This window comes from Pinus tabuliformis, chromosome 7 (genome assembly GCF_031772625.1).
Source record: "Pinus tabuliformis cultivar Carrire ecotype Pingquan chromosome 7, CPIR1, whole genome shotgun sequence".
Lineage (NCBI taxonomy): Eukaryota > Viridiplantae > Streptophyta > Pinopsida > Pinales > Pinaceae > Pinus > Pinus tabuliformis.
The window spans coordinates 820900396-820925633 of NC_142293.1; the positions used below are offsets into that span (position 1 = coordinate 820900396).

Sequence of the window (25238 nt, forward strand, 5' to 3'; positions counted from 1 at the left end):
TGAGATGCAAACAAGCTCGCACCAAAGATTCCTTCATAGCAATAGAAAAGGATTCCATAAATGAGCATCGGCACAAGCAATCAAGAGCGAGAGTGGAAATGCCACAAAGCTCCCAAAGAATAGTCTCAAAAAGGTGACAAAGAAGTTGACAGTGTTGAAGTGGAGAGTGATCTAATACAATTGTTAGCAAGTCTTGAAGATCAACAAGAATGTTTCAATCAAACCAAGAACCAATGCTCCAAACAACACATGCACCCATGTAAAAATGAAGGAAAATAAGTTGTCACCATCCTTATAGAGATAACTAAAAGCGTTGAAATTGAAGAAGAAATACGAATGCACAAAACGAAAAACATCGCCAATAATTAACATAATTACTCCAAGTAAAAAGGATGTGTCAATGTAAAAAGTTGAACCAAGTGCTTCAGGAAAATAACAAACACCAATGCTATGAAGATGACTATAGTTGAAGCTTAAAAGGAGATGACATAGATGAACTAAATGGAGAAAAAAAAAAGTCAACTATCAATGTAAATGCACCAAGCAAAAGGTGGTACCAATGTAGAAAGCCAAATAATGAGGAGGACCTTATGCAAGAATGCGCAAAATGGAAAAGAAACCATCAGCAATCAACATAAGTGCTACACACAAAAAGTGGTGTCAACAAAGAAATCCAGACAACGTGCTTCATATGATAGAAGCAAATACCGTAAAATGTCATCAAGAAGTTCCATCCGAATAAGAAAAATCTCGAAAAGAATTAATCTTGCTATGCACAATAACAGGTATGCAAACTATGCAATGAAAGTGTAGACGAAACAAGTGTAGGTGGCACAATGACGAAGCATCGATCTGCCCATAAGAGAGAAAGATTGTGGGTGTCTAACCAAGGTTTTGCCACTTCCTCATTTTCATAAAATGTTTGTAGTAATAGGTCTTACAATGCCAAGCAGTCCAATGAAAAGGCCTTCCAATGATAATCGACAAGTTACAACAAAGGAACAAAAGCCTTCCAATATAGACTAGGGTTAGGGTAGGAAATTCATTTTTAGGACTAAAATATATGCATAAACAGCAAATGAAGGATGACATCAGCCCTAAATAAGGACGTTTAACCATGCACTAGGTTGGGATTTTCCCTTATATTATTTATTGATGCAATTCCTAAATCATAAGCCACAAACATCCAATCAAAATTCACTTTTAAAAGGAAACTGGCCTTAAAAACCCTAGCGGCTAACCCTAGACATCTAGAAATGAGGGAAAGAAGATAAAATTTGATAAAATTTATGGTTGATCAGTACAAAAAAGATTAGTGCCTTCTCCTACAAGGGTTTGATGGAGTCTTCTAGGGCTAAAATTCCATGGAAACGTTTTGATGGAGTAAGGGGGGCTGACTAGGGCATCCACTTTTAAAGTCCTTGATATTTTCCTTATAAGGAGAGAAATTAAATATAAGGAATGCACAATCAAAGTTTATTTATAGGTTTTGGGAGAACAATTTTGCATAATATAATTAAGCAAGATTTCACCAAAGAATTAACATTTAGTCATGGCACAAAAGAGAAAACCCTACTTACACAAAAGATAAAGCATTAAACTTACACAATTCACTAAGAAATATGTCTTTCAATCCCAAGAAAACAACTCCACACAAAAATCCATCTCCACGAGAGTGTTGCACCATATAAAGATCACATTTTGCCCAAGTAGAAAAAAAGGACTATTCACACTCTTTTAAAAAGAAGAGTGATGTAATATGTGATTATAAAATGAAATGAGGGGGAGCCTCTATTTGTATGAGACTTAGCACCCTCATTTTTACAAAAATACAAGTGAAAACCCTAATTACAAGTTTACTTCAAGTGTTCCACAAGAGTGAGGTTACAAGCCAACCTCATAGCTCAAAAACATAACAAAAAATGACAAAAATGCCCACATGTGTGGGAGAAAAACCTCCTCCACCATGACATCATCCTCCAAAAGAACTCTGAATGCCACAAATAAGTGTCAAGTGGGTAATGAGTGCTCCATACTCCAAAAAGTAGCTCCAAGTCCATGTGCATGCCTCCAAAGTGCCTCCATACCAAGACATCATCACCAAAATGCCCAATATTACCCTCTCAAGGGCAAGAGGGGTGCATGGCACCAATCTCCTCAAGCGTTGGGGCTAAATAATGATGTGTGAACCCTCAAGGATAAACATCATCATCCAGGCAAAACAAGGAACACCCATCAAACAATGCCAAAGGTAGCTTGGGGTCGTCCTGGGTCCACTGGATACATCTTTTGCTAATCCAACAACAAGCTTCATAAGCTCAGCGTTTCAGTATCTTGGGGTACATCTGAGTGTCAATTACCATGTGGAATCATTAAGTAGCCCAACACTCTACTCTAGTTGGGCAATGCAACATTAGCAATATCATATCCGCTCTCTTGAATGGATAAAATGACCTCTGGTATGTTGTTGAATGGAGTGATAATCATGCCTCCAAATGCCTTTATCGTTGTGACAATGACATCTAACAAAACCATACTCAAGATGAAGTGAAGTCCTCAGTCATTAGAGGCAATAACCATAAATGCATCAAAGTGGACAATACTAACGTTGGGGGCATGGGGGGGATGGCTTTTGAAGTTTTGACAAACCGCACGATGACCTAGTGTTTCTTTTTGTTGCGTTGAGGAGTCTACCAAGGAAGACCCCTCTCCTCTTTTTCAGCCCCAGGTTGTATGCGAAGGTTCAAATGGGAGATGATCTAGTGGACTTTTCCTACGATCCATATGAAGGACAACGAATCTTGGCACGTCAACATGAGGTTCACACGGTCTCTCCACGCCACATGGAAGGAACCCCTAGGCCAATGAGATTATAATGACATGATTGATAGCATCGTCGACCTCCATGTCCCCTAAGTCCGCATTGGAATCCTCTCAAAAGGGTTTCTCTCCATGGAATCTTTACGCAATTATTCCATCCGAGGGACCCAGACTCTAAATCGCTCATCCGGTCTCTTCACCCTTTGTTTCCACTGACCCCATGGAATGTAGCCAAATTTGGTCGGAGCCAGGTGTCTATAATGTCCTAGGGTAATTTTTCTTTCTAGGTTTTCTTATTCCATCTAGGGTTTCCACTATAAATTCAATGGATGTTCATGCTTTCACACAACAACAAGCATCTCTTCATAAAACACAAATTATTCAAAGCATTAGTAATCCAGTCAACAGTTACTCAATTTCACAATGCACCATATTGATCATTCAATAACCAAAATCTGCTCAACTAATACTTTACAATATTGTCTAGCAAATAAATCAAAAGATATTAGCTTAATTGGATTTCACCACAGCTTACAGAACCTAGGCTAATTTGCCTAATTCATTGTTCGAAGGAAAATTGTAGCTCAGAATTACTTCCATGGCAAGTCCGCAGATGTATTCTTGCTTCACAAAACTCCCAGGAAAGATTCTGCCGAATTTTACCCTCAATAATAATCGAGTTGCTTCAAAAATTATGTCGAGTTGTCACAAAGATTAACCAATTTCCTCGAATGTGCCTCAAGCAGCCTCAGATTAGTTCAACCCGAAATGCCTTCAGATAGTCACCCAAGCTGCCTCAAGGGGTAGCCAAATTGCCTCAACTTAGGCAATGGACAAGGACCGAACAACCCCAGGGAGGAGCACCAGTTTTTCCTCATTCAGCACTATCTCAAAGAATTCGTCCAACATTGCCTCAGAAGATAATCGAATTGCCTCAACTTGGCCTCATGAAAAGGATCGAATAGCCTCAAAGTAAGACACCAAACTCAATCAAAATGCATCAAAGAGACCGAAGTGTCTCAGAGCTGATCAACAAAGATGCCAAGATACCCCCTCCCTTCAATTCTGCCATAGAAGACTTGTCTTTCACAGACGAGAAAGCACCAAAATGGCCCTAAACATTCCAACAAATTTGAGTTCTAGTACATGATTTGCCACCAAAATTTGACGTCTCTAGATAAATAGATTCCTTGCTTTCCATAACATAACAGAAGATAAAAGGAGGTTTTCTAACTAGAGTGGAATCTTTCACCACTGAAATCAGTAGAGAAAAAAGGGGTCTTAAAACCCTCAGAACCACAGCTCAAGAAAACAAATGTATTTGATCCAATTCCACAATGATAATTTGATTATGTTTGAAAAAGTAACTATGTTCGGTCTCCAATAATGTACTTGAGTCATCATGTAATGTACTTGTCAAAAGAATAAAGAAAAGCATTTTTATTATTATTATTGTGACTTATTAAAGCATGGGTTTCACGCTTGGGTCACCATGTTTTAGGTCAAAGTTCCCATTGAGGACTTCTAGGATTTATTCTGAGTCTATAGAATTATTGTACATTTAAAAAAAACCCTCCTTGGGCTTTTGAATCATGTAAATCGGTTTAGTATTGAGTCAAATATGAATTAGGAACCTCCACACCATGGTGACCCGAGGGAAGATCAAATCGGCCTAAGACCTTATTCGACCCCACAAGAAGCCTATAAAAGGAAGGACATCGAATTCATTTCCAGCATCGCTACTCATCTTCTCATCTACTGGGCAGAAGTGTGAAAATCCTGTTGCTAGGCAGAAGTGTGAAAATCTTGTTGCTGGGCAGAAGAGCGAAGTGGATAGCTGGGAAATTTTGTTGTCAGGAAGCCAAAGTGAATGCGAGTATGGGGGAGTTTAAGGAGGAGAAAAATCGAAATTTTGGTGGTGGTTTCACTCTATTTCGTGCTTTGGATTGAGGGAACGAAGTCTTCCAAGTTGGATTGTTGCCGGAAGTTGCTGACTACTGCAAGTTGCTGCATAGTCGAAGTTGCTGGAAAGAGGTCAAACTTCTGGAGGCCAAATATACAGCAGAGAGAGAGAGTACAAATATACAAATCTGAGATATTATGACAGCAGTAGAAAGTACATCATTATGACAATCTTCAACCAATCATTAGGAGTGTTGTAGCATATCCTGATGCAACATTCCTTCGATTGCTAGCTGCTCCAGCAATTCTGGTTAGGGCACAATATGCAGCCCTAAACTCCCTTGAGTGTGAGAAGTTGCTGATTTGATAAGGGCACCTGAGGCAGACCTAAAATTCCTTCATAATCTCCAAACAGCCCTAAGAAATCCTTGCTATGGTGCTATGGCTTGTGGCCTAGCACATAGCAACACTTTAGAAAATATCCTCAAAACATCATCAACGCAGCAGCACTTTCAAGCATCTAACTGTGTACATATGCTGATCTATGGAGCAGACTTCAATGCATTCCTTCAATGTATAACAGTGGCTTATCAACTTAGCAAACAGTCCTTAAGGCATGCCTATATCAGCTTCCTTTATCACACAGTCACCTACAGCAACACGATGTTTATCCATGCATCTTAATGTTGTGTTAAGACACTTTCTCGCTGCATTCTAGGGCTACCTTTGCTGCAGCTAAGGTTCTTTACTTCACTGTGTATTAGGGCTCCATTGACAGCAGTTTTAGGCTTCCTTGTGACTGCGGATTTAGGGCCTCTTTGGCCAGCGAATTAGGGCTCCCTGTTTGCTGCGTATTGGATCTTTCTTGACAGAAAATAGCACCTCCCTTGACTGCGTCCTAGTCTCCTTTATGACAGCAGATTGAGGGCTCTCTTGACAGTGGATTAGGGCCTCAATAAACTGTAGTTAGATCTCCTTCATTTTGCTTCTAGGGCTTCTTCATGACTGTGGTTTGATCTCCTTTAGGACAGCGTATAGAAGCTCCTCTTGGCTGCAGATTAAAGCCTACCCTTTGCTGCGTATAAGAGCCTCCTCTTGCTGCACATAAAAGACTCCTTGACTGCGTATATTTCTCCTCTTGACTGCGGCCAGATCCTTCTCTTTTCCTGCAGCTATGCCTCCTTCCTTTAGGACTGCGTATAGGGCTTCTCCTTAGGAATGCAATTAGGGCCCTTTCCTTTAGACCTCTCTTTCCACCAAAACCCAAACAAGTGGAAAGAGAGATCACAAGAGATCAGTGTGTCAAATGACTTGAAGACCTCTTCTATTTATAATGCAACGATGAGGATAAGTTGGGGTAATTTGCTTGCTGGCTGACCTTGACAAATTGTCAAATAATACAAATAAATTAATATCTCCATAAATGCATGTCGGAATCGGATGATCTTTAGATCAATCCTACACCTCTCAGAGAGAGGAATCCAAGAAAAATATCAGCTGCCATAAATAAGATGACCCACATGGAGTTTGGCCCTAGTTGCCAATTTTAACACTCCCTCTCAACTAGGGAGAACTCCATCTACTAATCCATCTGCCAGACTGTACTATCTCTGCCATCAATGCAATGCCCTGCACTGCTCTCCTCTGTTGAACTATGAAGAAGAAGAAGTGATCGAGAATGTATCATACCATTCTCTACTGACCTGAAGTCAGTCCCATATAAATAGAGTGTCTCATACCACTTCTACTCATCGGAAATCAGTTACAAATAAAGAGAGTGTCTCATACCACTCTTACTGACCCGAAGTCAGTTCCAATTGATCCCATATCAATATCATCCTAGCATAGGGAGTACGGTAGTACACGATGCGTCCATTGGTAGTACTATGGTCCCTATCCTCATTTCCCTGCTCATTGGCCAGATGAGAGGTACTTCCCATGAGTCCCAGACTGCATGGGTCGGATGTCTCAGCAAAAGAAGGATGAACCACTCATCCTGTCTACATGTTGCCATGGGGTTTCCCAGGGGAAGGCTGAACCAGTCACCCTGTACACAACAAATCACTAGGGGAAGGTTGGACCACTCACCCTATGATTGTGTCTCAGCAGGAGAAGGATGAAGCACTCATCCTGCCTACATAGCAAACCACTAGGGGAAGGCTAAACCACTCACCCTATGGTTGCTTATAGCTCCAACTAGTACCCCAAGCCCCCCGGAGCTCCCAGAGCTCAATATCCATATCATACATGACCCTCAGAAGAGGGTTTCTCTACGACTCTTAGTCGTTCTCGAAAAGTCAAGAATTTGACCTTTCCTAAGGGCTTCATCTGAATATTGGTGACCTGCACATTAGTCCCAATGTGATGGAGCCTTATTGCTCCTCGTTGTACCATATCCCGGATAAAGTGGTACCTGATGTCCAAGTGTTGGGAGCAGTCACGAAATACGGGATTCTCTGACAATCGAATCCCTCTCTGGTCATCACAGAGGATCACGATGGTATCCAGCACGCGTCCAAACAGCTCACTAAAGAGCTTCCTCAACCAAACAGCTTCACAGGAGGCCATACTTGCAGCTATGTATTCAGCCTCAGTGGTGCTCAAAGCAACCGACTTCTGCTTCCTGCTCATCCAGGATATCGAAGCAGAATTCAAAGAGAAACAACACCCAAAAGTGCTCTTGCGATCCACCACATTTCCTGCACAATCAGCATCAGAATAACCATGCAGCCTCACAGCTTCGGCAATGAATCTCAGTCCATGAGTGATTGTGCCCCGAAGATATCTCAGAAGATTCTTGGCACCAATCCAATGTGAGTGATGAGGCTCAGCCATATGTTGGCTCAACATGCTAACTGCGAAACATATATCCGAACAAAAGTTTAGCAAGAACATCAATGCTACTATGAGTTGACGAAACTCAGAGGCATTTCCCAATTTAGGTCCGGCAACACTACCACATAGCTTCTTAAAGTTAAGCTCCATTGGGGTAGTCATAGGCTTGCGGTCCACCATTCCAAATTCGGAATCCAATTCCCTCTTACTTTTGTAAATGAGAGAGTTTGTACCTGTTATAAAGAGGTCGTCCACATAAAGTATCAATATGAGAGATCTATCATCCACAACCTTAAAGCAATGGTTTGGATCGGCTTCACTCCTAGTGAATCTCAGCTTCATCAGATAGCTATCACTCCTCTCATACCAAGCTCGGGGTGCTTGCTTTAAATCATAGAGAGATTTCTTCAACCTACATACATGAGAATCTCGATCATGAATCTCAAACCCCTCAGGTTGTTGCACATATGTGGTCTTGCTATTACATGAGGGGAATGGTCCCCTTGTAAGTTTTCCTTCGATACATCTCGGACATGTACCTTCATGCTCTTCTTTGAATTCAGGCATCCCTATCATCATCTGTCTCACATCACGTAGGGCATTACAATGAAGGTGGGTAGACCTCCGGTGCCATTGAAGAGATGTGTCACACGACATGGTCCCCAATGGACTTCCTGCAACTTGATACAAAGTGCCAACCCTGAACCCAAGAGTAAAAGCATCTTTAAAATTCCTTTTCCAAGCATGTACCTTTCCATCGATGAATGCCACCTTGTAACCTTTGTCTTCCATTTCTGAAATGGACACCAGGTTCTTCTTGAGATCAAGTACATAAAGAACTTCTTGTAAATGAATCGTGTTACCCTAATTCAATTGAAGGGTAACATTCCCTACACCCTTTACAGGATAGGTGGCATCGTCTCCAAGAATAATCTCCAAGTTTGTCTCCTTCTCTATCAAATTAGAGAGAGCTTCCTTGTATCTGGTGAAGTGCCTTGAAGCACCACTATCAATAAGCCAATTTCCCAAAGTGTCTGGAGGAGAGGTAGTGGAGAGGGCCGATATAAGATAATACTCCTTTTGCTTATCAAAAACAACATTTGATTCTTCATACCTGGAGTTCCTTACTTTCTTGGAGGGTTGACCATTTCCTTGATGTCCTGCATTCCTTTTTCCTTTGCCATTGTACCTGTCATTCCTTCGATCATTGTTGTTGAAGTTGCCCCTGGAATGATTGTGATCATCATCATGTGATGTGTCCCTTCTATTTGGACACTCCCTCACATAATGGCCAAACTTATTGCAAGCAAAGCATTTGCCCTTCCTTCCACCCTTAGATCCGGGCTTTCCATTGAAAAGACCTTTAAGCCCTGCATGATTTCTCTTTTTGGCATGAGTGGAGAAAACAGTGGGGATGCTTCTATTAGGCATATCTTGCTCCACCATCCTGGTTTCTTCTTGAATGCATCTCGACATCAATTCTTCAAACCCTGGAATTCGATCATTATTGAGAATAGTGGTTCTAAATATATACCACTCGAGTGGGAGTCCTCTAAGGGTAGTGATAGTAAGTTCCCAGTCGTATATGATTTCTCCAATCGACAGAAGATCATTCTTGATCTCGGTGATCCTTAAGAAGTAGGATTGAATATCCTCGTCCTTGCCCTTCTTAATATCCTTCAATTTATTTTTGAGGAACAAAATTTGATTTGCATCACTAACCTTGAACATGCTTACCAATCTGTCGTAGATCTCCTTGGAGGTGTTTAGATCGGAGATGTAAGCCACCAGACGCTTGTCAATGGAATCTCTGATAATCTTCTTCGCTTTGACTTCACCCTTGGTGTACTTGTTCTTTGTAGCAACCGGTGCATTTGATGGAGGCTCGGGGATTTTACCCTTCACATAATCCAGCACTTCTTGTTCTTCCAATGTCAGATCAAGAGACATCTTCCATCCATGATAGGACTTTTCATAGAGCTTGACTTCAGCCAGGAAGTGGGATGAGGAACCCATTGAGCCTTTTGTCACCAACTGTCTTCGATGATTGCTCTTTCACTCTTGCTTGGGCTTTGTCTTCACCTCAGCTCTGATACCATGTTAAATTTTAGTATGTTCTATGGTTAGAGCAATTTACTTCAAAATTTTCATATTAGCCCAATGTCAATATTTATATTAGCAATCACATCAGCATGATAGTAAAGTGCAGACAGAACATAAACATAAACAGTAGAAGACAAGCCAAGACAAGAGGACACAAGATGTGGCACCAGCCAAGGACAAACCCCAATGTGGGAAAACCCTTGATCAATTCTTCTTATATTCTTCAATAGTTCAGTAGAGAGAGAGATAGTACAAATATACAAATCTAAGATATTATGACAGCAGTAGAAAGTACATCATTATGACAATCTTCAACCAATCATTAGGAGTGTTGTAGCATATCCTGATGCAACATTCCTCTGATTGCTAGTTGCTCCAACAATTCTGGTTAGGGCACAATATGCAGCGCTAAACTCCCTTGAATGTGAGAAGTTGTTGATCTGATAAGGGCACCTGAGGCAGACCTAAACTTCCTTCATAATCTCCAAACAGCCCTAAGAAATCCTTGCTATGGTGCTATGGCCTGTGGCCTAGCACATAGCAACACTTTAGAAAATGTCCTCAAAACATCATCAACGCAGAAGCACTTTCAAGCATCTAACTATGTACATATGTTGATCTATGGAGCAGACTTCAACGCATTCCTTCAATGTATAACAGTGGCTTATCAACCTAGCAAACAGTGCCTAAGGCATGCCTATATCAGCTTCCTTTATCACATAGTCACCTACAGCAACACGTTGTCTATCCATGCATCTTAATGTTGTGTTAAGACACTTTCTTGTTGCGTTCTAGCGCTACCTTTATTACGGCTAAGGGTCTTTACTTCAGCGCGTATTAGGGCTCCATTGACAGTGGTTTTAGGCTTCCTTGTGACTACGGATTTAGGGCCTCTTTGGCCAGTGAATTAGGGCTCCTTGTACGCTGCATATTGGAGCTTTCTTGACAGCAAATAGGACCTCCCTTGACTGCGTCCTAGTCTCCTTTATGACAGCGGATTGAGGGCTCTCTTGACAGCGGATTAGGGCCTCAATAAACTGTAGCTAGATCTCCTTCAATCTGCTTCTAGAACCCTTCCTTCACAGTAGCTAGGGCACCTTGTCTTGCTACATCTAGGACTTCTTCATGACTGTGGTTTGATCTCCTTTAGGACAGCGTATAGAAGCTCCTCTTGTCTGCAGCCAGATCCTTCTCTTTACTTGCGGCTATGTCTCCTTCCTTTAGGACTGTGTATAATGCTTCTCCTTAGGACTACAATTAGGGCTCTTTCCTTTAGACCTCTCTTTCCACCAAAACCCAAACGAGTGGAAAGAGAGATCACAAGAGATGAGTGTGTCAAATGACTTGAAGACCTCTTCTATTTATAATGCAACGTTGAGGATAAGTTGGGGTAATTTGCTTGCTAGCCGACCTTGACAAATTGTCAAATAATACAAATAAATTAATATCTCCATAAATACATGTCGGAATCGGATGATCTTTAGATCAATCCTACACCTCTCGAAGAGAGGAATCCAAGAAAAATATCAGCGGCCATAAATAAGATGACCCACATGGAGTTTGGCCCTAGTTGCCAATTTTAACACTATGTCTCTACATTGGAACCCTAGCACATTAGAGTTTGGTGGAATGTGTGAGCAAGACCCTTACATTGTCTTAGAATTGATTTACTTGTTATGTGTGTATTGACTAATCAAACCTTAGTATAATCAAATTGATTGTGTGTCTAACTCTTATTTGATATTGTTGTGAAGTTGGGTTTAACTAACACATGATATGAAATGTATTTTTCATGATGATGAAATCTAAGCATATATATATGTCCTTTTGATTTAAGTCCTAGATTGGTCTATGTCAAATGTATTTATGGACATATGATATGCTTATGTATGGTTATGAATTCCTAGATATGTGTGTTGACCTAGTCATTGATGGTCATGAGTTTTTAGGATTTTATGGAAATCCTTGTATGAGATTCTAGGATGATGGTATCTGGAAATCTAGGGTGTTGTAGCTAAACCCTAGTGAAGTTAAATTGTCTAGTATGTGTAACAATCTGAAATTTGTTTTAGATGATTATTGGGAAATGAAAAATCTAGGATGTTGCAGTTAGATCCTAGTAGTGACATTGTCTAGTATGAAATTTAACAATCTAAGATCTATGTATGTAATGATTGTTGAGACTGTGGAATTCTAGGATTTTGGAGTTAAACCTTAGTTGAAGTAGAAATCTCTGATGAATGTTAACTATATGATAATTTGAGATTTGTGAAGAGATTGTTGAAATTGGAATTTTTGGTTGAGTTTGATGATTGCTCGGAAATCTAGGGTTTGCAAACTAACCCTAGTGGTAGTTGGTCATGATAGTGACTGATTAATGGTTGATTGAAAATCTAGGGGTTTGGAACTAACCCTAGTGGAAGTTGGTCAGGTTAATGACTAAGCTGTGATTGACTTTGATTGATTCTTTTGTATGAAATCTAGGATTTGTATGAATCCCTAGTGAGAAATCTAACATATATGTTTTGAAAGGTTGTTAGATACTTTGAAGATCTATATTTGTGTGAATGGTTTCTAGGGTTTGCTATATGTTGTAGTAAGGTATGTCATGCCTTTGGAAAGCATATTGAAACCCTAGATGGAATGAATGTTGTTATGAATAGTCTAGGGTACATAACAATGTCCCTAGCAAGATGTTGAAGAGTATATGTCTCTTGTTTAAAAGTTTGGGTATCTGATAGGACTAAAGTTGAAATGCTTCCGCGATTTTTATATGGCTAACATCATGCTTCTATAAATTTGGTTGTACTTGCTATTTACGCTGTGGAGGTACACAATCTTCAACTTGGTGAAAATGCTCGAGGTGACAAGCAAGCTGTGCTGGTACACAATCTTCAACTTGGTGAAGATGTGATGATCATGATGAGGGTGATGATAACTCTGATGAAATGGTTGGAAGCCACGAAAGATTCTCTGATGTCGAAAAGAAGAAGCTGAACTCTCGGAGGAAGCATGGATAGAAGAGATCTCCCTAAGATTAAGAGGGAGTCCAGATAAAGAGGTGCTTCCTGGTTAAGAAGGAGGGCATAGCTTGGTATCAATTGAAGAATGAATTTCGGAGGATATGTTATTGCATGTATAGTAAGAAATATGATTGAGGAATCTTCTGTCAAAGATTCAATTGATAGTCCTACTATGGAAAGTTGAGAAGCAACATTTGTTGTCTGTAATACTCCTGAGGTTTGTATTTGATTATGTACATGTGAAAGTATATTATTGATTGGGGTTGTGTTTGTACAGGTGAATCTCTCGAAGGATTTGATAGCATGTTGGTTACCAATTAGTTTGATTAGGAGAGATTCGTTATTCTTGATCTGTTGGATCAAAGGGTGTTGAGGCTTTGTGAGTGAAGCATTGCCTCAAAGGGCATGTGATCGACACATTGTGTTGATGTCTAGAAGTTGGAAAGGTGGTGTTGATCAAAGAGCTTTGTTTTGGATACACACCTGAATTTTTGGGTTGATGGTTAGCAAGTAATCCTGATGGTACCTAGAGGGGTTGAAAGCTTGAGTCCATCTTAGTCCCACTTATATAGATTTCCCTAGTCGGGAATCTAGTACATGGCGTTGCGGTGCCTATATTGTTGAGTGACTGGTTGGATAGATTGCCCTGGTCAGGAACCTAGTCCATGGCATTGTGGTGCCTAAATTGATTCACTGATTGGATAGATTGCCCTAGTCAGGAATCTAGTCCATGGCATTGCAGTGCCTAAAGTTCTTCATGGTTCATATAGTTTGAGATCTTCCATTATGTAAGTACATTATGAATACGCCCCTAGTTAAGAGGGGGTGTTGGAAAAAGTTACTATGTTCGATCTTCAATAATGTACTTGAGTCATCATGTAATGTACTTGTCAAAAGAATAAAGAAAAGAATTTTTATTATTATTATTGTGACTTATTAAAGCATGGGTTTCATGCTTGGGTCACCATGTTTTAGGTCAAAGTCCCCATTGAGGACTTCCAAGATTTATTCTGAGTCTATAGAATTACTGTACATTTAATGAGACCCTTCTTGGGCTTTTGAATCATGTAAATTGGTTTAGTATTGAGTCAAATATGAATTATGGAACCTCCACACCATGTCGGCCTAATGGAAGATCAAGTCAGCCTAAGACCCTATTCGACCCCACAAGAAGCCTATAAAAGGAAGGACATCGAATTCATTTGGAGCATCACAACTCATCTTCTCATCTACTGGGCAGAAGTGCGGAAATCCTGTTGTTGGGGAGAAGTGCGAAGTGGATCGCTGGGAAAGTCTGTTGTCGGGAAGCCAAAGTGAATGTGAGTTTGGGGGAGTCTAAGGAGAAGAGAAAAATTGAAATTTTGGTGGTGGTCTCACTCTATTTCGTGCTTTGGGTTGGGAGAACAAAGTCTTCCAAGTCGAACTACTGCCGGAAGTTGTTGACTACTACAAGTTGCTGCATAGTCGAATTTTTGGGAAGAGGTCAATCTTCTAGAAGTTGACTTGGTGTGTAGGGAAGCTTTGGTCAAGGTCTAGGGTGAAGAGTCTCAAAAAATACTATTGAAAGGAAGAATTACTTTGACTGGGTTTTCCCCTCGAGGGGGGTTTTCCCCTGGCATGTGCCTACATCTTGTGTTCATTGTTTTATGTGTTGTTGCTTTTGGTAATTGCTTGATGAAATAAAGAAATAAGATACAAAGAATTGCAATAAAAAGAAATATCACAAGTAATTATCAAAATCAAAAAAATCTTTACTGCCTTTATGATTTTCCAATTTATTCCAACTCTCCTCTATTTATAGATTTCTCCATGGGCTCCCAAATGTGAGAGGTTGTGAGTGCAAACCCCAATTTTGGGTCGTTTTGCCCCAACCAACCCAACTTTTGCAACGCTGCCCCAACATTGGAAAATTTGGGTTTTACCCTATGTTGCATGAGTAGTTGGAACATGGGAACATTGGGAACTTGGGTACGAGTGTCGGGAACAGCGAGAGGTTTCCCCACAATTTACAGGAAACAACTAAATGGGAGCGGTAATATTATATAATAAAAAATTAAAAATTAAAAATTAAAAATATATTTTTAATTATATAATTTATATAATAATTATAATTAATATTAAATCAAAATATTCAAATATTGTCCGCCTGGGGTAGCTCAAGTGGCAATGGTCATGGAATGAAGTCTCACCGAACTAGAGATCTTGGGTTCGAATCTTGTGCTACCCTCCCCTTGTAGCGGGGTGAATAATGGACATGTAAACTCGAAAATCAGAGAGTCCTACCAAGCTTACAAAAAAAAATATTCAAATATTAAAACCAATTTAAATATATAATTTCTCTTATATATAAATACATTCTCTGGGTGTCCCTCTCCCTGGGTCTCTCCCTTTTATATATATAAAATATTAAAATGTCAAGTTCATTATGAGTTCTCTGACACATGACCAGTCTTTGAAACAATCTGCCTTAAAAATACAAAGGAACAATTTTACCTATGTTTCTCTAGTTATTCTTAAGAGAAAAAGTAAAGCAACTCTAATGGTTAAGCATTGACTGCCACATACAATATGCACACAATCTTCTGTGATATATATACATAAACAGCAAAATAAATACTCATCGGCATGACATCCCAGATATCACCCTTACATTGAGGTGCCACACGCTTCCTTAACTCATCAAGAGATTGCTCCAGTTTCTCAATTAAGGATATCGGTGTTAAGGATGTCTTTGGCCTTTCTTCCTGCGGAGGTTTCAATAAAGGCTCATGTTTTGTGGGCAATTCAACATATTTGTCTACAAGCTTTGTATTCCCCAACCCTAGGAAACGCCAAAACTCCAAAAAAAACAATATTCAAAACTCTCGGAACTTTCCCATGCTCCCATCGCAACTCCCACTGAAAAGGGAACATTCCCATACAGTTCCAAAGCTTTCGGAAGCATGGGAACCAATGGACTGGGTTTCCCACCTCTAGGGAGCAGTTCCCATGTAACATAGGTTTTACCCCTTTATCAAGACTATAGCCTACAAGGTTGGATAGGCTATTTTGTCCTTCCATGTCATCAACATCACTTAGATCTTCAGTCAGCATGCTCTCCAGCTACATAATAGCTACAATAGTAATGACCTTAACATAGCTACAATAGTAATGACATTCAGCCTACACAATGAATCTGTCATCTCTAGGTCGAAACTGCGGAAAGAGAAGTAAAAAGGTTGAGCTTAAAAGAATTACAACAAAATCAGTAAAAAAATTGACCCTAACATTCTCGATTTTGGGGTTCCACGCACCCGTTGTCGGGGTTCGGCACACCCAATTAGACAAAAGAACCCAAATTTTGGTTGCAAAGAACTTGGTGCTTACTTGGAGAACCCGGTTCTTTTGGGTGCATTTTAGAAGAACTCGTACCCGAACCTAGTACTAGGGGATGAGAACCTGATACTAAGGGATGAGAACCCGAGATAGGTTCAAGAACTCCACCCTCGAGTTCGCGAACCCATGCAACATAGATATTTTCCATTCCAATAGCAAAAAGGAAGACTCGTGAGATGAAGAGATTGGTTGTACAACATTTTTATGAGAAACATGCAAAATTCTAGTGAAGATTAGTCAAAAACACAAATATAAACTATGTTGTAGTCATTGTATATTCTAAGATAGAGAATTGTTATGATAACAATTTCCCTAAGCAGGAACAAAGGATGTTGAATCTGTGCAAATTCGACACATATGAAAGATAGAAGAAATGAATGAAGATCATTTTAAAGGAGACAAGAAGAAATAAAAAAGCAATTGAAGTCCTCCAATGTGCAAGTCCATCCCAAATTAGGTAGGTGAAAGAGAACAACTAGAGGACTGTTGAGTACCCCCGACCACAAACTAAATCCTTGAAAATGCAATGTTTTTCTTATTAATAAAACACATTTCAAGCGTAGGGGGAGGTAGAAGCGGGAGGAATATTACTCTGTCCCGAAGAAAAAATTGTGGCACAATTTGCTTGGGGCCTTGGTCATGCGACAAAAAATCAAGCAGAGTTTTTGGCTCTGTGGAAAGGCTTGGAAATTTCATTGGCAAGAAATGTTAACAATCTTATGGAATTTGGCGACTCTTTGATAATTATTCGTCAGGTGGTCAAGGCCAAGAGAGAGACATGCTCTAATCTCCCCCCTAATCTCCAAAGGATTCTCTTACTAACCTCTCAGTTTGAGCACTTGGAATTTGTTCATGTCTATAGGCACCTAAACTCAATAGTCAATGCATCGGCAAAAAGAAGCTCGATGTTGGTCCAAGGCTGCATAGAGATTGAACAAGGAAATTTTAAAATCGCCCACGTTCCTTAATAATGAAAAGAACTCCAAGTCGAATGTTTTTGAATTTAAATTTTGATTCATTCTAAAATCCTCCTTGTCAGATGGATGGGACATGTGCCTTTCAAATTGAATGGTCCCAGGCTCGTGTTGCAAAGATAAGTGGTATCGGGATATGGAATGCTAGTGCTCTCCGACGTCGATTTTCAAGTTCTTCCTCTAGGTGTCTCTCACACTCACATAGGTGTCTTGAACTCTCTCCCCTCCTTTGCTCAATGAAGCATTTGTATTTATTTCAGTTTATGCAAGAATGGTTGGATATCGATACAGATGTGGTGTTTCTTTCTTTGAGCAGTGGGATGGAGTTATTAGCATCGTCTTGCGCTTTCATTTCCCAGTCTATTCATCATCCTCCGACAAATTTTGGGTGGGATTTGGAATAATTTCCCCAACTTGGCTCATGTGAATGTTCCAGTCTCGATTATCTAGGGGATTATACAACCTTCCAGATTTTTCATGGGAATTTTTGCTTGGTTGGTCTTGCGGTGTGGGAGAAGCCTGTTGTGTGATAGCGAGACGTGTTCAGTGGTACTTTCTCGAAATGGCGGATCTTCAATCTCTTTCGGAGAGCTGCAACGCTAGTCAATTGCTCGATAAAGTTTTGGATTCAATTGAGGCACTGCAGCTGGCCAAACAACAACAAGATGATATGGCTAAGAGAAAGCGCCAATCTTCTCAGCTCCTAATGGAAGCCAAATTCCTCTGGCTTCTAAGTAATTTGGAAACTTCAGTGAATGAACTGCGTGAAGAAGTCATAGCACTCAGTGCTCAGGTTGTTATTCCGGAGAATTCTATAGTTGGCATTGCTCAGGTCAATTATGGTGGTGCAGGCTCTAGTGTTGTTCCTGATAAAAAGAAGACTCGTCACCTACGACGGAACGACAATCCTGGAATTGGTCACTGCTGATGGAGTTTCTTTGGTTAGTTCAGTTAGTTTTTGCTTCAGTCATCCTGCTGTTACGTGTTGCAATGCAAATACATCCTTATTCTAGGGGTTTTTTTTAGAGTTATAAGCAGATACATATTTAGCACAAGGAAGAAATGCAACCCCAGAGCTTGCATAAGTTTTATAAGGTCTGGTGAATACTTACACTGTCTGAAAACAGAAAGATCATGTGATGGTTGTCGCCCATAATCCAGAGTTTGTTAACCTCTATCCGTCTCTTTAAAAAAAAAGGCATTTCAAGCGTCAAGGGCATAGCTAAGTAGCTCAACCAATCAACTAGAGTAATCATCATAATTAACTCATCCTGCTTCCATAAATTCAGAAGCAGCAGACTCTACAGGACAGTAAATGAATCAAAAGAAACCAAGGATGAAAGAAAATAGTAGCAAAATGCCCGCTGACAGGAAATCTGGTGGAAAGAAATGTCAATTGATAATACGAAAAAAGCAGGAATTTGAGCCTCCCATCGAGTCAAAAAATAATTCGTTGGGGATTCGGGTCCAAAAGCATAAGTCTTCAGACATTATTTTCTTAGTAAAAAGATAGAGCAGATAGTGCGGACATTTAAACCATAATTCTGCTTGCCAGGCAATGTCTCGTAGATCTCGAAGGGTCAAAAAGGTCTGAGATTGTCGGCAATGTCATATCATTTTTAGAATTTAATAAAAAGTAGAATAAAATTAGCAATCCCTTGTATCCCTTCATGAGATCGAGAATAGAAAGAATTCTCTATCCTCGTGAAGGAGAACATAATTAAGACAAGACACAGACACACAGAGAATAGATCCAAGAAAAAGTATATTACTAGAAACGTCTGGCAACCATTCATTCCATCTTCTAAACTGTAAGCGTGGCGGTGGTGGCATTCGCTAATGCCTATTTTCTTCAGAAAAAATAAACTAGTAAGCCTGAACATCGAACCCATATAGAGTTCAAACCATTTAAGCACGAAATACCCATAAATGAAACAACTGCAACATATATGTTCTGCATCCGGTTAAATCGGAGGGCTCATCCATGAGCTCAGAACATGTCGATGAATTTGATCAACAGCTAGCCAAAATAAAATATAAACGCGTTGATTCCCAGTGAAAATTATACCCAAACAAAACAATCTACGCACCAGAACGCAAAGGGGAGAAGAATTTGCAGGTGCGGAGCTCCGAGGAAGAAAACCCGATGGAAAGCCGAGAATTTGAAGAGCGTACCACGACCGAGATCGAGCTCAGGGTTGTGTGTATGTATGAATTGTGGCAGAGAATCCTATGCAGATGGCGGGCATTCTTCAATGTAAGGAAATAAAATGATGGGTAAGTAATATTCCATGAATATGTCCATTTGACTGTTTTTTTCCATCATTAAAACGTATGCGAGATCCGGTGAATTCGTGCACTCCAAAGGTGTATCATTCGCTAAATTTGGCGTGTTGTCCACGGCCGGGCCTAAAAGAATTCCTAAAAACCCTACCTTTTTAAGACAACATCGATATCTTACTGGCCACTAGGACCGTGTTCATCAACGCTATCCGTAAGTTGGCTTCCTGCCTACGGCCTTCCTGAGCGGGAGGGGGATATTGTTTAGGAATTTTCCAATGTTTCAACAGTTATTGATTTAGATGTTAAAAAAATATCTCGATCTATTAAGTGTTGAGAAACTGTTATTGATTTAGATGTTAAAAAAAATATGGATTTATTAAGTAGGGAGGGGAAACAAATTTCTTAAGAATACAAGTATTTTTTCAAAAATAAAATTTAAAAAAAATGCAGTTTAAGATTTGATTTTTTTAGGCACTTAGTAGATAAGAATTAAGATAAATTTATATATATTTTTAACAATATTATTTTTAAAAAAATGCAGTTTAAGATTTGATTTTTTTAGACACTTAATAGATAAGAATTAAGATAAATTTATATATATTCTTAACAATATTATTTATATTTATATAAATTTTACATATCAATATATAAAAATATTTTTACTTTTTAATTTTATGAAAATTTTAATAATAATGTTCATAGAGTTTATTGGTTCAAAATTTTATGGGCAAAATTCAACCATGGTAAGGGTTGGTGTGGTGTATGTCTCATGCAATCCAATGATAATTTTGACAATTTAGATGTCTCTCATTCTCACCTACTCAAACTACAAGTTAGACATATTAGTAATCTAGACTCACATTATCTAACAAACAAAATAACAAAAGCTTTAATAATATTATTATAGTTCTTTCACATGTTTTATATTATAAGCTTTAATAATATTACTATAGTTCATTCACATGTTTTATATTATTTTAATTTAATTTTTAACGTTAATAATATTATTATATTTCTTTCGCGTGTTTTATATTATAAGCTTTAATAATATTATTATAGTTCTTTCCCATGTTTTATATTATTTTAATTTAATTTTTAATGTGATATGAATAGAATTTATTACATGGAGAAGCTCTACAATGCACTATAGAGAGATGTGTAGGTGTAATATAGGGAGATGTGTAGGCCTAATGTAAGAAAGTATGTAAACATTTTTACATGTTGGCTCAATATGTTGAATTTATTGCACTAGCATGTTTTATATTATAAGCTTTAATAATATTATTATAGTTTTTTAATTTAATTTTTAATGTGATATGGATAGAATTTATTACATGGAGAAGCTCTACAATGCACTATAGAGAGATGTGTAGGTGTAATACACAATACACTATAGAGAGATGTGTAGGTGTAATATAGGGAGATGTGTAGGTGTAATGTAAAAAAAGTATGTAAACATTTTTACATGTTGGCTCATATGTTGAATTTTTTGCACCAAAAGGCATTTTCTAGCAAAGATGTTGTAATGTAGTGTTTAACATTTTGACTAAGTCAATTTACATAAAAATAAAAATTAATATAATGTAATGTAAAGATTTTAATTGGATAAAAATGAAATAAAAAATAAAAATAACCTTATAAAATTAAAAATAACCTTATAAAAATAAAAATGGTCCATGATATTAACTCATGGTATTCATGTGGAATACAAGAATTAAACCAACCTAGATTTATCTTAACTCTAGATCTACCAAGCCCCCGAGAGAGATCAAATCAGAGTGAAAAGAGATTTTATCCCTTTAGATCTACCAAGCCGGAATCAAATCTCTTGATATGCAAACATTTTTTAGAGTGAAAATAGATTTGATCCCTCTCGGCACCAAACCTTTAATCCCTCTCTACGCTTCCTAGATTCAAAGTTAAGATGGATCTAATATTAATATATTCAATTTATAAGATGTAAATGATTTATAAACATTTACATGTCAACTCAATTAAATAATAATAAAAAAGTTAAAAATAATATGGAACCCATAAATGTTGTAAAAAAAAAAGAGATTCAATTTGTTATATTGCATTTTTTTTAATCAATAAAATTACGAATAGTTTTGGGTTAGAACGCGAGCTGCCGCGCTACAACCCTAGCCGCGCCTTCTGAGCGACCCTGCAAGCGCTCTCCCTCATGGAGCCTGGAGGCGGCCCTGCGGCCCCTCCCCCCTTTCCTCCAGAGATCGAAGCCTTCAAGGCTCTTGTAACTGCAACAGGAAAACGTCAGGTCACAGGCCCGCAGCAAAAATTCGTCAAAAAACTGGACAGTATACCCAAGGTGGCCTTACCAGAGGAGGAAATCTGTAGATCTGCGCTGAATCTTGCAGAAAAAGGTCTGATCGGCCAGTTCACCGGTTTGTGGCCATCCCCGAGAGCAGTCGAAGAATGGGTCAAAAGGAACTGGCTACCTTTGGTAAATGAAGGAATCAAGATCTATTTTGTAGGCAAAGGGTTCTTTGTTTTCTTGTTTGACAGTACAGAGGACAGAGGCCTGATTTTCAGAAACGGGCCATACTTCATGGGGCCTCAAGGACTCTACTTGAACAAATGGTCTACAGATTTCGATCCAGCGCAAGACGTGCCCAAGGCGGTTCCTGTTTGGGTGTGCCTCCCGCATCTTCCCCTGCATTGCTGGAATCAAAGCTCACTTCAATCCATTGGAAATGCTCTTGGAAAATACATAGACCAAGCCCCAAGGAAGGACCAATACTCTTGTGCCCGGATCTGCGTGGAGTTCGATTTGGAAACAGGATTACCCGAAGCGATTCAGCTATCGGTGGCAAACTGGACACACATACAAGAGCTTGATTACGAACAGCTGCCTTTCAAGTGTCGTTTCTGTCATGAGTATGGGCACTTTGCAAGATACTGCAAAAAAAGAAGCGAGGAGACAACAGAGAAGGAAAAAGAAGAACAATGGAAACAGGCAAAGAAGACAACACTCAACAGACAGAGTAACAAAAACAAGGCTAAAGGGACAGAGAACAAAGTAGATAATGGAAGCACAAGTAACCAAAACGCCGAAAGCAGTGAAACAAAAGGCAATGAGGGGGATAAAAACCCCTTTGAAATCCTCACGCCTCCTTCAGATCCTCCGGAAGCAGGGGAAGAAGAACCACCACAGCAGGAGAATATTGAAACCATAGAACCAGGTAATAACCCAATCTCCATCCCAAGCAATATTTCTTCCCCATCATACGCAAATATAATCAAAAAAAAGAAGAAAACAATAGAGAATATGGGATCATCAGATGATGAAACATTAGAAAGGACAACAAAGAGGGCTGGACGAAGATCAAACAAGGAAACTAGAGAAGAGGAGTCAGAAAGACAAAAAACCCTCGGCAGTCAAGCTACCATCGAAATGACACTAGGGAGGAATATCAGGCCTAGGGCCTCCAAAGGAGGAGGGCCTACCCCTTCAAGTGGTAAATGATGCAGTTGATCTCTTGGAACTGTAGGGGTCTGGGTAATCCCAACAAGGCAGAGGCTATCAAAGACTTATTGAAGATGGAGACCGCGGACATCCTTATGCTCCAAGAGACCAAAGTAGAAGGGGAAACCCTTCTAAACACCAGCGCTATGAAATGGAAATTTGATTCAGGAAAGGTTGTTAGTGCAAGGGGCACGGCTGGAGGAATAGGTACTTTTTGGACAAAAGACTTCTCACTAGAACGATTCTTAGCGACCCAACATTGGATCTTCACAGAGCTGCGTCACACCGTAAGCAATCTTTCCCTCGCTCTGTTTAACTTGTATGTCCCTGTTCATTATGAAGAAAAGAGAGAGTGCTGGAGGTCACTTTTGGATTATATAGCGCAAATCAGCCCCTCAAATTTAGTCATAGGTGGAGATCTGAATATAACTCTAGATCCCAAAGAAAAGAAAGGAGGGATTCAGTCTAGAGATCCTTTCATAAATACAGTGGGCAATTTGATTCTGTAGTGGGATTTGGTAGACTTCAAACCAGTGAAAGGCAAATACACCTGGACAAACAATAGAACCAGAGAAAATCATATCTCTGCCAGATTGGATAGGTTTCTTATCAGCAGCTCTTTAATGATGGACAACAGAATAGTTTTCACCAAGATTCTTCCAAAACTCACGTCGGACCATAAGCCTATCCTCTTATGCCTAAAAGAGGAAGAAGATTTAGGCACCCTTCCATTTCGGTTCAACCCTCTTTGGGCAGGTAAAGAAGGGTTTTTAGAAACAGTTCAAGCAGCATGGAGAATAGATGTACTCGGTTCCCCAAGCTATGTGTGGGAACAAAAAAGAAAAATACAAAAGAAGCACTCAAAGATTGGATAAAGAAATCCATGCAATCTCCCAATAGGCAGAGGAAGGAGGCAGTTATTCAATTGGAAGGAATACAACTTGAAATGGAGGAGAAAGATCCCTCTTCCACAGATTTAGCCAATGAAAAATCTGCTCAAAGGAATGTATACTGTTCTTTTAGAAATGAAGAGGAATATTGGCGCTTAAAGTCTCGAAGTCTGTGGCTCAAATCTGGGGACAGAAATACCTCATACTTTCATAGACAGTGCAGGGCCCGTCTCTCGCGCAATCACATAACAGAAATTACCAGCACTAGTGGTCAGGTTTATAAAGGATTTTCTCAAATCCAAGAAGCAGCTGTAAATCATTTTCAGAACCTTCTTAGTGCAGAAAGAAATGGGAATGAGGAGGATGAAGCAGAGTTCCTCACAACCATCCCAAATCTAGTCAGTGAGGAAGATAATGATTCTCTGATGAGCCCAGTAACGGAAGAAGAGATAACTAATATTGTCTGGTCCATGGAACCAGATAAAGCCCCAGGTCTCGACGGATTCACAGTACACTTTTACAGAATTTGTTGGGAGATTATCAAAATTGATCTCTTCAGAATGATAAGAGGAGTCTGGAGGAAGGCAAAAGTGGGTGGTGGAATAAAATCCACATTTCTCGCTTTAATCCCTAAGGAAACAAACCCAAGATCCTTTGACAGATACAGGCCGATCTCCCTTTGTAATTCATCATACAAGATCGTGGCCAAACTGCTGGCAAACAGAATTAAGCCACTTCTTCAAAAACTCATCTCTCCAGCCCAAGGAGGATTTGTGAAAGGCAGACAAATCTTGGACAATGTCATTCAAATCCAAGAGGCTCTCCATTCCAGCCATACACGTAAAGAACAAGGTATGATTATCAAATTAGATATGAGTAATGCTTTTGATCGTGTTAACCGTTCTTTCCTGCTCAGGGTACTTGCAGCCTTTGGGTTCAGACAGGAATTCATAAACCTTATCAAAGCCTGCATAGAAAACATCTGGATCGCTCCAATGGTGAATGGGAGACCAACAAAGTTCTTTTCAGCCACCAGGGGACTGAGGCAAGGCTGCCCTCTGTCTCCCTTTCTCTATATTCTGATGGCGGATTCATTAAGCAGAAAGCTGACACAGGAGCAACAAAGTGGCACCATTCCTGGGATAAGAATCGTGCAAGGCGTAGCCCCAGTGAATCATGCGCTTTTTGCCGATGATTCACTCCTGCTCGGGGGCGCATCCATGAGAATATCTCCAAAAGTATTGCAGTGTTACTGGAGCACTAATCAGTGAGAGGAAAAGCGCAGTTTACGGATGGAATACCGATCAACAAACAATTGAAAGGATAGCCAGTGAATTGGGGTTCAAAGGCTATGCAGAGTGGGATAAAATAAAGTATCTTGGTCTTCCGTTGACGATGGGATCCAATCGCAATTATTTGTGGGAGGAGGTGATTTCCAAGTTCAATAATAAGATAGCAGCGTGGGGCGGAGTCTGGCTTACCACAGGCGGCAAGCTCACTCTCATCCGTTCGGTGCTTTCAGCTCTGCCTACTTTCCAAGCCTCTTTGC

General features: G+C 39.6%; 1 protein-coding gene across 4 annotated transcripts in view; it reads right to left on the reverse strand.

The window, feature by feature from the left end:
- Nucleotides 1-19518, reverse strand: part of LOC149250125 (uncharacterized) — a 74903-nt gene extending 55385 nt beyond the window's left edge. The window contains exon 1 of one of the 4 annotated variants that reach the window (XM_089458920.1): nt 19123-19518. The gene's annotated coding sequence lies outside the window, so the exon portion shown is untranslated. The remainder of the gene's footprint in view (nt 1-19122) is intronic. The other 3 variants (XM_089458919.1, XM_089458917.1, XM_089458918.1) reach the window with 3 other exon arrangements.
- Nucleotides 19519-25238: the final 5720 nt, after the last annotated feature.